This window comes from Sander vitreus, chromosome 24 (genome assembly GCF_031162955.1).
Source record: "Sander vitreus isolate 19-12246 chromosome 24, sanVit1, whole genome shotgun sequence".
In the NCBI taxonomy this organism is placed as follows: domain Eukaryota; kingdom Metazoa; phylum Chordata; class Actinopteri; order Perciformes; family Percidae; genus Sander; species Sander vitreus.
This window is the reverse complement of record NC_135878.1, coordinates 15,987,673-15,999,860: the sequence shown is the minus strand read 5'-3', so window position 1 is coordinate 15,999,860 and position 12,188 is coordinate 15,987,673.

The following is a 12,188-nucleotide window of genomic DNA, read 5'->3' as shown; positions in this document are numbered from 1 at the left end:
CAGGGGCGGAGCTAGACTCTAATGGCGCGTTCATGCCACCTGGGAATAACAGGGACCGCCCCCATGATGACGTTGTTTTTCCGACTACCAGCATTCACATGTCGGGATGCGTGTTCTTCTTCTTCTGTTATATTGGCGTTTGACACAACGTGTTGCATGACTGCCACCAGCTGATGGACAGCAACAGCTGATGGACAGCGATGATGCTGAACAGGCCAAGAGCTCTGACTGTCCAGCACTTTATTAAGGAATTTCAATGATATAGCTTAATATTAACAACAAAAAAGCCATTAAGACATTTAGGTTATTAAATATAATATGAAATGATATGACACATTGCTCTGGCATTATGAAATGTAAATGTATTGTTTTGTCAATTCTATGTATTCGTTTGTACCTTTCTCTATGAACTTTTGTAGAATAAAGAATTTGAAAAAAAGCATAAAAAATGCAAAGAAAGGTGACAAAAATCTGACTGAGACTGATCAACTCATAGGCGTAATCCCCCCAGAAAACCTATTATAATTTCCTTTACATAAATAAAGACATTTGCACCATACATTGATACAGAAAAGGCACAAATTGCAGCAGAAAAATTCACCAAAATGCAGAAATTGAAGTGTTTGATATGCTGAAAACCCTCCAAATGTTGAACCCAAAGTTACGCCCTTGCATCGCCCAGCAGATCTCCCTGGCCTGGGAACGTCTTTTCTGAATTATTCCGATGCTCCCAGAGAGGGTGATACTCCAGTTGACAAATCCAGTCTTCTTAGGGTATGACAAACAGCCGAGGACGCTCATCCTTTAAAGTCGACACGCTGTCACATCACACACATGATACACTCGTTTGTAATTCTCCTTCGGTTTATCCTTCGATTACTAACCGTGACACTTCCACAGGAGGGACGGGGCCCTAAAACACACACACACACACACACACACACACACACACAGCTATTTACATTGTGATAATAAGCTCGTTAACTCTCTGTGGCTGATCGGTATCGCCCTCGGCTGCCATTCCCCAGTCAACCATTTGTCCTGGGTGAGATATCAGCAATTACCATTTTAAATGAGGAAAGGTGATATGAAAATGCTAATTCAGCAGCTAGGATCAATACTGTTCACCCACGGGAACAGAGTCAAGCGGAGTAGCTGGTACAAACTGCTGTCCTTGGGCCTCTTATTGAAAGACAGAAACGGAACAAAACGTTACGTCTGGCTGGTTCCTCCCAGAGACCTTAAAAATTGCTTCAGATCGTGTTGGCTTCCCGCCGACCGTGCAACTTTTTGTTTTTCTGGGTTTTTTCAAATGTTTTGGTCGTCTTTTTCCACACTTTTGTCAAATTTCTTCGATGTTTTTGTCATTTGTTTTCAACGTTCTTTGATCTTTTTTTTTTCAAAAGCTATACAATTGAATAAAACAATGACAAGTTCAATGAAAGTTGTGGAGTGATCATTTATTTTACTTGTGAAGAGTAATAGTTGTATGGAACATCCATGTTCTCTTTTTTTGGTTGAAAGAAACACATTTTTGACATAGAAACGTTTTGAAAATGGGTCAAATTTGACCCAAGGAAACAGGAGAGTTAAAGTGCAAGAAATGTGTGGAGAAATAATTAAAGATAACATCCTCAAGTGCCTTAATATGATAATGACATTACTAAGAAGTTACATGTTTTTAGGAAATGTGGGTAGATAAGGAAAAAGTGCAACTGTGCTCATGTCAAATGGGTGTGAGTATGCTTGAGTAGATGGTGCTCTGTACAATATGTGTGTAACCTGGATTAGATAATCAATGGTGCTTGCTGCAATATGTGTGTAAGCTTGTTTAGATCATTACTCTTCCTGTTAACACATGATGAGCTGGTATTGACAGGTTCCGTCAGTACGGGACAGTGGAAAAGTACAAAATACCTAGAGACAGGATGAGAGACAGGTTGTGAAACAACTGTTATGAGTGTGGTCATGTAAGAGTCACATGACTTACAGGTACGCTCCTCCCTATGGGAGCGACTGAAGAACCATTGGACTAGGATAAGAGGCGTGGACACGCTTGAGCGCCATCAGGGGGCCAGAAGGACCTGGCCCCAGCCAACCAATGGGAGATGAATACTTACAAGTAGAATAGTATATAAACTGTCTAGAATAGGGGATCTACACACCCTGTGGAGCCTGAGAGTGAAACAGAAACTTTGCCTTATTGCTTTAGAATAAATATATATTGAATGAGAGAAGTTGAAGAGACGTTTTTTAATGGACCTTTTTGGTAGCAGACAGCAGACTGTCTTGGGTAAAAAACACAGCAGTAAATAACTGGTCTGACTAGAAATCTACAGTAGTCTGGTAATCCGGTCTGCAGCGCTCTGAAAGCTCCAAGTTTACACCAATGAGACAGTGTATAATCTGCATAGAAACCCATCTCTATACTTCCGTTAAAACTCAGACTTTTCAGACTTTTTTGTAGCTGGATATAATTTGTAGCGTCTTCAAATATGAATAAAGATAGAGATAGTGAGATGCTTGCTGGCAGGTTCCATTACAACTTTATCCCAGAGACTTTTTACCATTTCTCTTCTCATAGAACTTTTTGACAGCAGACAATTAGACTTGTCAAGGTCTGGCTACACTACACATGCATTCTGTGTGAGTGCATGTTTGCACCCATGCATGTTTGTGTCACTTTTTTCCAACGTATGTGTGGCTTTAACCCTAACCAACTGGTGTGTTTTCCTACCTGGCAGGAGTTTAGCAGAGTGATGTAGTTTGACAACGGCAGCACAGAGAGAGTAGTTATTTGGAGTTCCCATGCAACGGCCGTTTGTAGTTTCAGAATGTGATCAATGTTTTCCTTTTAGTTGTATTACCACAACATGACTGGTTAAGATACCGTGCTGCACCAGATTACTCAGAGGAAAGCTGTAAGCACTCGAGAGTCAAGTGTTTATGAAGTGGCTTCCTTTCACTAATGATAATGGTAATTACAGCGCGCATTTGGAGCCATCTCCATTTTCAATTAGAAGGTTGATTACAGGGAGAGTGTGTTTAGCTGAAGCAGTTACAAGAGTTTCATCTCTTTAAGTAAGTTAATGTTCAGGATCAAAACTGTATCAGATTTAAAAACATGTTAAAAAGACACATTTTTCATTTATGTTTAGTTTATTTTGCTGGTTTAATGTGCACCAAAATGCACTGAATTATCCCATCTCACATAACTCCCCGAAGCAGACCCTTTTTCTTACAGCCAAAACACACCAGCTGCGGAAGCGCCGCCATTAGCCACGCAGCAGAGCTATTTTAATGTCGCCGCCCATGCCGGCCCGCTGCAGCGATCTTCTCGGCATCTCCTCTATTTCTTCTGCGATCCGCGATCGAATGTCTCAAGCCAGTAAGTACAGGCAGGTAATCACAAACAGGAAGGCCACAGTGCAGCTGTTACAAAATAAAACACAGGTTTATGGTGATTTAAGACTTCTTAGCTGAGTCTATAGCGAGACACACCTGATCAGGCACATGGAGAGAGAGACGGACGGATGGACAGACAGACAGAGTGACACACACACACAGACAGACATGGAGAGAGACAGAGAGAGCAGAGAGAAGGCTCGCTTTGTGACCTGCAGAGAAACGTGCGTCCGGTATGAATGGCCAGGCGTGCGATTGGGCACGAATCTACACTTTGCGGCGCTTCAGCATCCGGTGTGTTTTCACTGTTAGTCATTTACATAAAGGTTCAAACTTTAATTATATTCTGGTTAAAGCATGTAAACATGTTCTAGTAGAAACACAAAATACAACAATGAACCTGAAAGCTCCTTTAAAGTTTGCACACAACAATATTACATATAATTATTTTTACAATATTCTCAAATGAAGAGGGGTTTTTTTTTGTCTTTTGAATAAAGATTTAAAAGATTCCACACAGAAAATAGTGAAACATGTCGGTTATATTTTCCCGACCAAAAGCCCAAAGATTTTAAGTTCATGACCAATTATGACAAAGTAAAACATCAAATCTTCATATTTAAGAAGCTGGAAGAAGTGAATATTTAGCATTTCTGCCTGCGATCAATCAGCTGATTGTTGCAGATCTGTTCTGGCCTGTTACATGACAACATAGGACAAAGAGTTAAAAATGTCGTAAAAAGCCATAAAAGCTTTGAAAAAAGAGACAAAAGTTTTAAAAAAAACATAAAAAACATTGAAAAAAGCAATAAAAAGTGTCAAAAATACTGCTGGAGCTGCTACCCCCGCGACCCGACCCCAGGATAAGCGGATGAAGATGGATGGAATAAAAAGTGTCAAAAATACCAAAAATGTTGAAAAATTATAATTATTATGGACTTTGAGGAAAGAAACAGACTTTTCTCTGATGAAAATAGATGCAGCAATACAAACGTTACAGCTCATCTTTCTTCCTCCTCTTTGCCTCGTTCTCTTCCTTGTGGAAGACTTTTCCATCGGCCTGCTTCCTCCAGCTCAGTTTGATGTTGTCGTCCAGCCCCTGGGCCCTCAGCTTCTGTTGGAGCTGAGACACAACATCATCACTCCCAGACAGAGACAGAGATCACATTCTGGATTGTTATTGGTCCGCTGAAGGGACCTCAGGCACAAACACTGATACACTTCTGCCAGCAGGGGGAGCTATTATAAATATAATGCATTTTGCCCTAAAACTACCATTCCGTACATTCCACAAATTACGAACAAACATGTTTGTAGCTAGCGACCAAAACATGAACTTTTGCATATCTTGTACAAAGTAAATGATATCAACGCAAAAAGATTCCTGTTAACCTTGCCACTCTGAGGCTTTGGACCAAATTTAGCGATGATTGGCCATAAGGGGGCGCTACTAAAAATATAAAGAGTTTATTTCTCATAAAGGGCTCCTGCGATTTTTTGGAAGAAATTTGGAGGATATGATCTAGGGCCACCCCTGAGGCCACTTCTACAATCGTGTACTGATTGCTCAAAATGGACGCAGCCTATTGGATTAACCACTTACACTAACAACTTCAAATTAGATGTACAATGCGTCACACACTTCGGCGTCGCACTTTGGGTTAAAAGTAATTTGGTTGTTCTGTTTTTGCACAAAAGTATGACATGATTTACCTGCTTCAACATGGCCTCCATCACAGCAGGGTCATTCAGAACCAGATTGTTCTTGTTCTCAAACTTCACTTTCACCACTTTCTTTGAAACAGGCACTATTTTGAAAAAAACACAAACTATCAATTTAAACACAGGCAGGAACATTATGTGGTAGTGCTGCATGTGATCTGTCCAAACAATTCCATGAAAATGATCCAGATCAGGAGTGCTGAAACTTTATGTTTTGTATTGTTTTAGTTAGTAAACCTGAATCTGAAATGCTATTTGAATCACTGGTTAGCACTCACCTGGACCGTAGCAAATGAACGCTTTCTTGTAGTGACAGGGCCAGTCTTCCCATTTCCCAGAGACTTTGAAGTATGCAGCCACACAAGCCTTGTCCCCAAAGTTGTTGTTTGGTTCATTAGTGTTCCAACTCCAGTACCTGAATGAGGAGTTACTTCCATCCGACCACTTCCAGGACTCTCTGAAAAGGCCGATCCAGACACTGTGTCCTGCAGCTACGTCACGTACCTTCTGGTTTTCCGTCATGTTTCTCACGCTGGCCAGGTCTGTGTGGTGTTCTCTGCAGTAGCTCTGGGCCTGGGTCCACTTCATGGTGATGTTATTGAGGATAAAAGTCACATTTGGCCCTGGAAATGGAGCACAGAAAAGTCCAGATGCACCGCGCAGGGATAGACACTAATATTTTCAAGCACTGGCCCCATGGGCCACCATTTGGAGGCCAAAGTACATTTTTGGTGGCCCAAATGTAAAAGTATAAAAACAAAACAAAACTCCTTATCGGCTATCACTACGCAGCATTTTTCTCACCAATGTACGGTCCCTTAGCAAACAAAATGGATGAACTTCGGCTGCGGATCATGTTCGTAAATGGATTATGGACTGCAACATCATGGTTTTATCAGAAACAACAGCGCTGTTCTCAATAGCGTCATTGAGCTGAAAGGGACGCTACGTTCTCCTGTCTCATTCTCAAGAGAGACCTGCATGGTGGCCACAGGGGGCCACCTACTGGAAAATATTTTTTGGCCAAAGAGTAACTTTTTGCGGCCATGGGCCATCGGGCCATGCTTAATGTTGAACCCTGCCACAACAAACAGCCTCCCAGATGTGCCAGAAATTATTCATGGCTTTATAATATATAAAATAAAACCATATTTTATAAACCATAAAAGGAACCATATAAACCAACTAATACATTTATAAAAATTTTAATTAACTAGAACTGCAGGCAGTTATGATGGGATCCAAGCCTCCCCAGCGGCTACGAAAGTCAAACCCAAAGCGCGATGCCGGCGAGGCAAACATTAGGAAAATATTGCAACGTGTGAGCTGCAAGGTCTTGTAGTGAATTGAAAATGCAAACTTCCCATTTATATTTGTTTTATACATGCATTTTAAAAGCATATTTTAGTGTGTAATAGGCCACGCCTCAGCAGTGGCTCTTTATTGTACCCTCCACATTTCGTAAAAATGGGATGAGCCCTTCATGAGATATAGACGTATTAGTAGCGGTCCCGAAGGGCCAATCTTTGCCTAATTTGGCCCAGGGCCTCAGAGTGGCATGGCAAACACGAATGTTAAGCTTAGTGTTGATAGCATATCATTTGGCTGAGATATGCAAAAGCATTTCTATCCACAGCGATGCTGATGATGTAACAGTGATATTTTGAATACATTGAATAGGAATACATACATAGGTTAAAATATACTTAAAAATGTGCATAAACGTATAAGTTAAAACTGCTAAGTTAAAATGCTGTAATTCGTTGCACTGCTTGGTTAAAGATGGTCATTCATTTCTTTATTGAGTTAAAATGCACTATGATCTGTAGATCAGTAATCCATTGCTCTGACCTTTTCACGTGAAAGAGGCTTAAAAGATAAATAGGATAAAAAGACAATTCGTGTTTAAAATGCCGTCTAAGATACCTATAAGATTTGGGGAAAAATGCACTTAATATGACATTTTGTGATATTTATATTTATATATATATATATCTTTTTTTTAATTTTGTTTCCTTAAGTTCCTTGAGTTTCTATTTGTTTGCGGTTTTAAGTTGCTAATCTGTGTTTGATTACTAATGCCTTGTTCGGACTGTGTAGGGGAACGTGTGGCTTCCGCTCGCCCATTACAACATTGGATGTGAGCGAAGCAATTATAATAACATATTAATAATTCTATTTTCCCCTTTTACAGGTAAGAACGAAGGTTGTGATATGTTTGATCAATGTATATGTGTTTTAATTCTGTAAGGAAGAAAGGGAGTCAAATCTGAGTTACTGTGATAAGTCAAGCATGTGAATTTAGCAGATTGAATGTAAACGTGTTGCTCTACTGTGGCCTGCAGGCTAACTGCATCACGTGAAGCTGGGTGAAGCGTGGTACTAACGTTAATGTAACATCGCCAGTGTCTGTGTTCACTCGTTTTATATTGTTTGTATGAGAATGCTATTGCTGCAGTTTAAGAATAATAGTGTTGACTATTACAGTGTTAAATGTGCAGAAGCAAATCATTTGTGTTGGTGCAATGGGAGTAAAATTGTAAATGATTCTGGATTAATAATAACTACATAGCAAATACATGGGTTCTTACATCTTGTAAACCTGCTATTATGATGTTGCTGAAAAAATACATTACAACATTGGATGTGAGCGAAGCAACATTGTGTCTGTGTGTTTAATTCTATTTTCCCCTTTTACAGGGACACAACAATGACACACTGTTTGACTGCTCTAATTCCTGTAATTTGCTGATAACTGATACCACATAAGCACAAATAATGAAAACAAAGAGGCAAAGAGAAGCAGAGAAGGTCCAGTTTACAAGTTAATATTCTCACCTCTGACATCTAAGCAGACTGTCCTCCTGGAGACTTCACAATCTTTGTCGTTCCATAGCCCGGTATCAAACATCTCTGTGCAGTGTTCTTTACCGGATTTATTATTCGGTTCTCCTGTCTGCCATTGTCTGAACTCCGTCTCCCCGCGTTTGTAGAAACTTGTGTCTGACAGTGACCACTCCCAGCTGTCCACATCATCGTACAGCCCTATCCAGGCTCGCTGAAAGCAATATTTAATATAGCTTTTGTTTGAGGCCATATTTTCACATAACTTTTTCATTAACAGTCTTGATACTATCAGTCTGATCCTCTACGACCATCAGCGCCAAAATAAGCACCAACAGCTTTCTAAAAAGCTTAAGAAAAGCTTTTAAAAACCTAAGAAAAGCATCAAAAGCTTCAAAAAAAGGTTCATAATTTTTCAAGTTGTTTAAAAACAATATCCATATGAAAACAGGTTTTCACATTGACATTTAGAGAGCCCTTTGTGATGCACTTTTTCTGTATATCTTGTGAGGATGTCTTTCTAATACAAAACCCCCTCCTTTTGTCACAATGCCTTCACTGCAGCTCAATAGGTTCCTACGGTATCCTGCACACAAATTTGTGAAATGTGCCATGAGATTAGGCAACCTTTCGGCCGGTCACATGATGCAGAGGAATTAGCGGCCGTTGATAGTTGAGTTTAGCTGACCAAAAGTGTGCAGAATGCAGCGACGACAGTTAACTTTAAGCACCAAAAAGACTAATTAAGTTTAGGATAAAGAAAGAGGTTTGGATTAAAACACTCCTGGGAAACGAGCACGTTTCTCTGTGTGTGGGAATGATCCACATCCTGCCAAAAAAATATGCTTGCGCTAATTCTAATGAAAGCATAAAAAAATGACAAAAATGTCGGGGGAAAAAAAGTCAGAAAAAGCATAAAACAGAAGTGATGAAAAAAAAGTTTGAAAAAGCGGCAAAAACTTAAACAACAAAAAAAGTACAATAACGTTGTCAAAAACATTGAAAAAAGCATGGAAAGAGCAACAAAAATCTCGGACAAAGCCACAAAAACATTGAAAAAAAGTGTCAAAAACAGTAGCTTTATGTATGAATTGTTCAGGAGACAGCCTGAACAAGGAAACACTTTCTGCTGACGTTCACACTCAAACACTTCTACCCTACTACATGTCAAATGGGAATATTGTACTTACTGCATTACATTTATTTATTAGTTACTATGAACCACCTTTCAATAACATCATTGTGTTGAAGACTTTGAAATGAAAGAGTGAGAAAAGTCAACTCACATAGTTGTATTTGGAGTAGACCATTTTGCTTAAATCTGCCGTGTTGTTCAGGGTCTTCACATCGTCCATGTTGTCTATAGTTGCCAGGTCTGTGTGTTTCTCTCTGCAGTAACTTTGGGCTTCAGTAAAGTTCTTAAAGTCATACACAAAATAATACTGACATCCGGCAGGTGATGAGACAGCACTCAGCCCTGTAGGGACAGACATGCAGATTAATCAGATTTAATATCAGCAACTTAAAGTGTAACAAACAAGCAAGACGAAACAAGCTGCAATGTAACATTAATGGGCAAATGTTCAGCAGCAGTCAGCGTCCACTAAAAGTTCTGTTGTTGTTGCTGACAGACTCAGATTAATATTCTAAGTGTCTGACAACATTATGAAAGGATCCCTACAGAGATAGACCTTTGAGTTAAAGAGGAAGATCCTTTTAGTTTAACATGAAACAGCTCAGAAATCCCTAGCACCCATTTTCCTACCAGACTGCATGTAAATAATCAACCCAGTCTCACGGCAGTTTGTGAAATGGTGACGTTATTTAATCTATTGATTCGTGTACAGGGACACGATTTTGTCGTTTATTTCGTGGTGGTGAGGACGAATTTGAAAGTATTGTATTGAATGGGAAACATCTTTCGTGATAACAGCACGATTACAGTAGCGAGTAGTATTGAAAAGCCGGACAAACAGGACTTTCACCCCGGAGAGCGGGAATCGCGTCCCACGTGTGGCAGTTCCTTTCCGCGTTCTTCTTTTCCTAACCACAACCGTCACTGTTGTCGCCGTCTCCTGCGCGTGACGGTTCCTTTCCCCATTCTTCTTTTCCTAATTACAACCGTCCCGTTGTTGTAGCGCATCCCCCAGAGACCGGGGATCTCGCCCCGTGTGTGGCGATCCGTCCCGTTGTTGTCGCCGGCATGTGGCGTTTAATTTCACTGTTGTTGCGTCGCCCAGAGCAGGCTGCAGCTCATGGCAGTTTGGGAAATGGTCACGTTCCCATTTCGTGGTGACCACCATGAAATAAACGAGAAAATCGTGTACCTGTACACAAATCAATAGATCAAAATAATTTGACCATTTCACGAACTGCCGTGAGACCAGGTTGAAATAAACAGTAATTTTAGCATCGTGAAACACACTTTATTCAAAGTCGAGAGACACAAAATCAAAAGCCGTCTTGGTTCATCTTTCCACAGTTCCAACAATCACCACTCTGGTTTGGTTGAAATAAACCCTTAATTCATCCATTTACATGTGGAGATATGCTGGCTCTATACACGCTAAAAGTCCTGATTATTTACATGGAGTCTGGTGGAAATATGCTGGCGCTATACATGCTAAAAGTCCTGATTATTTACATGGAGTCTGGTGGAAATATGCTGGCTCTATACACGCTAAAAGTACTGATTATTTACATGGAGTCTGGTGGAAATATGCTGGCTCTATACACGCTAAAAGTCCTGATTATTTACATGGAGTCTGGTGGAAATATGCTGGCTCTATACATGCTAAAAGTCCTGATTATTTACATGGAGTCTCGTGGAAATATGCTGGCTCTATACACGCTAAAAGTCCTGATTATTTACATGGAGTCTGGTGGAGATATGCTGGCTCTATACACGCTAAAAGTCCTGATCATTTACATGGAGTCTGGTGGAGATATGCTGGCTCTATACACGCTAAAAGTCCTGATTATTTACATAGAGTCTGGTGGAAATATGCTGGCTCTATACACGCTAAAAGTCCTGATCATTTACATGGAGTCTGGTGGAAATATGCTGACTCTATACACGCTAAAAGTCCTGATCATTTACATGGAGTCTGGTGGAAATATGCTGGCTCTATACACGCTAAAAGTCCTGATCATTTACATGGAGTCTGGTGGAAATACAGTCAGGTCCATAAATATTGGGACATCGACACAATTCTAATCTTTTTGGCTCTATACACCACCACAATGGAGTTGAAATGAAACGAACAAGATGTGCTTTAACTGCAGACTTTCAGCTTTAATTTGAGGGTATTTACATCCAAATCAGGTGAACGGTGTAGGAATTACAACAGTTTGTATATGTGCCTCCCACTTTTTAAGGGACCAAAAGTAATGGGACAGTTGGCTGCTCAGCTGTTCCATGGCCAGGTGTGTGTTATTCCCTCATTATCCCATTTACAAGGAGCAGATAAAAGGTCCAGAGTTCATTTCAAGTGTGCTATTTGCATTTGGAATCTGTTGCTGTCAACTCTCAATATGAGATCCAAAGAGCTGTCACTATCAGTGAAGCAAGCCATCATTAGGCTGAAAAATCTAAACAAACCCATCAGAGAGATAGCAAAAACATTAGGTGTGGCCAAATCAAATGTTTGGAACATTCTTAAAAAGAAAGAACGCACCGGTGAGCTCAGCAACACCAAAAGACCCGGAAGACCACGGGAAAACAACTGTGGTGGATGACCGAAGAATACTTTCCTGGTGAAGAAAACACCCTTCACAACAGTTGGCCAGATCAAGAACACTCTCCAGGAGGTAGGTGTATGTGTGTCAAAGTCAACAATCAAGAGAAGACTTCACCAGAGTGAATACAGAGGGTTCACTACAAGATGTAAACCATTGGTGAGCCTCAAAAAACAGGAAGGCCAGATTAGAGTTTGCCAAACAACATCTAAAAAAGCCTTCACATTTCTGGAACAACATCCTATGGACAGATGAGACAAAGATCAACTTGTACCAGAGTGATGGGAAGAGAAGAGTATGGAGAAGGAAAGGAACTGCTCATGATCCAAAGCATACCACCTCATCAGTGAAGTATGGTGGTGGTAGTGTCATGGCCTGGGCATGTATGGCTGCCAATGGAACTGGTTCTCTTGTATTTATTGATGATGTGACTGCTGACAAAAGCAGCAGGATGAATTCTGAAGTGTTTCGGGCAATAT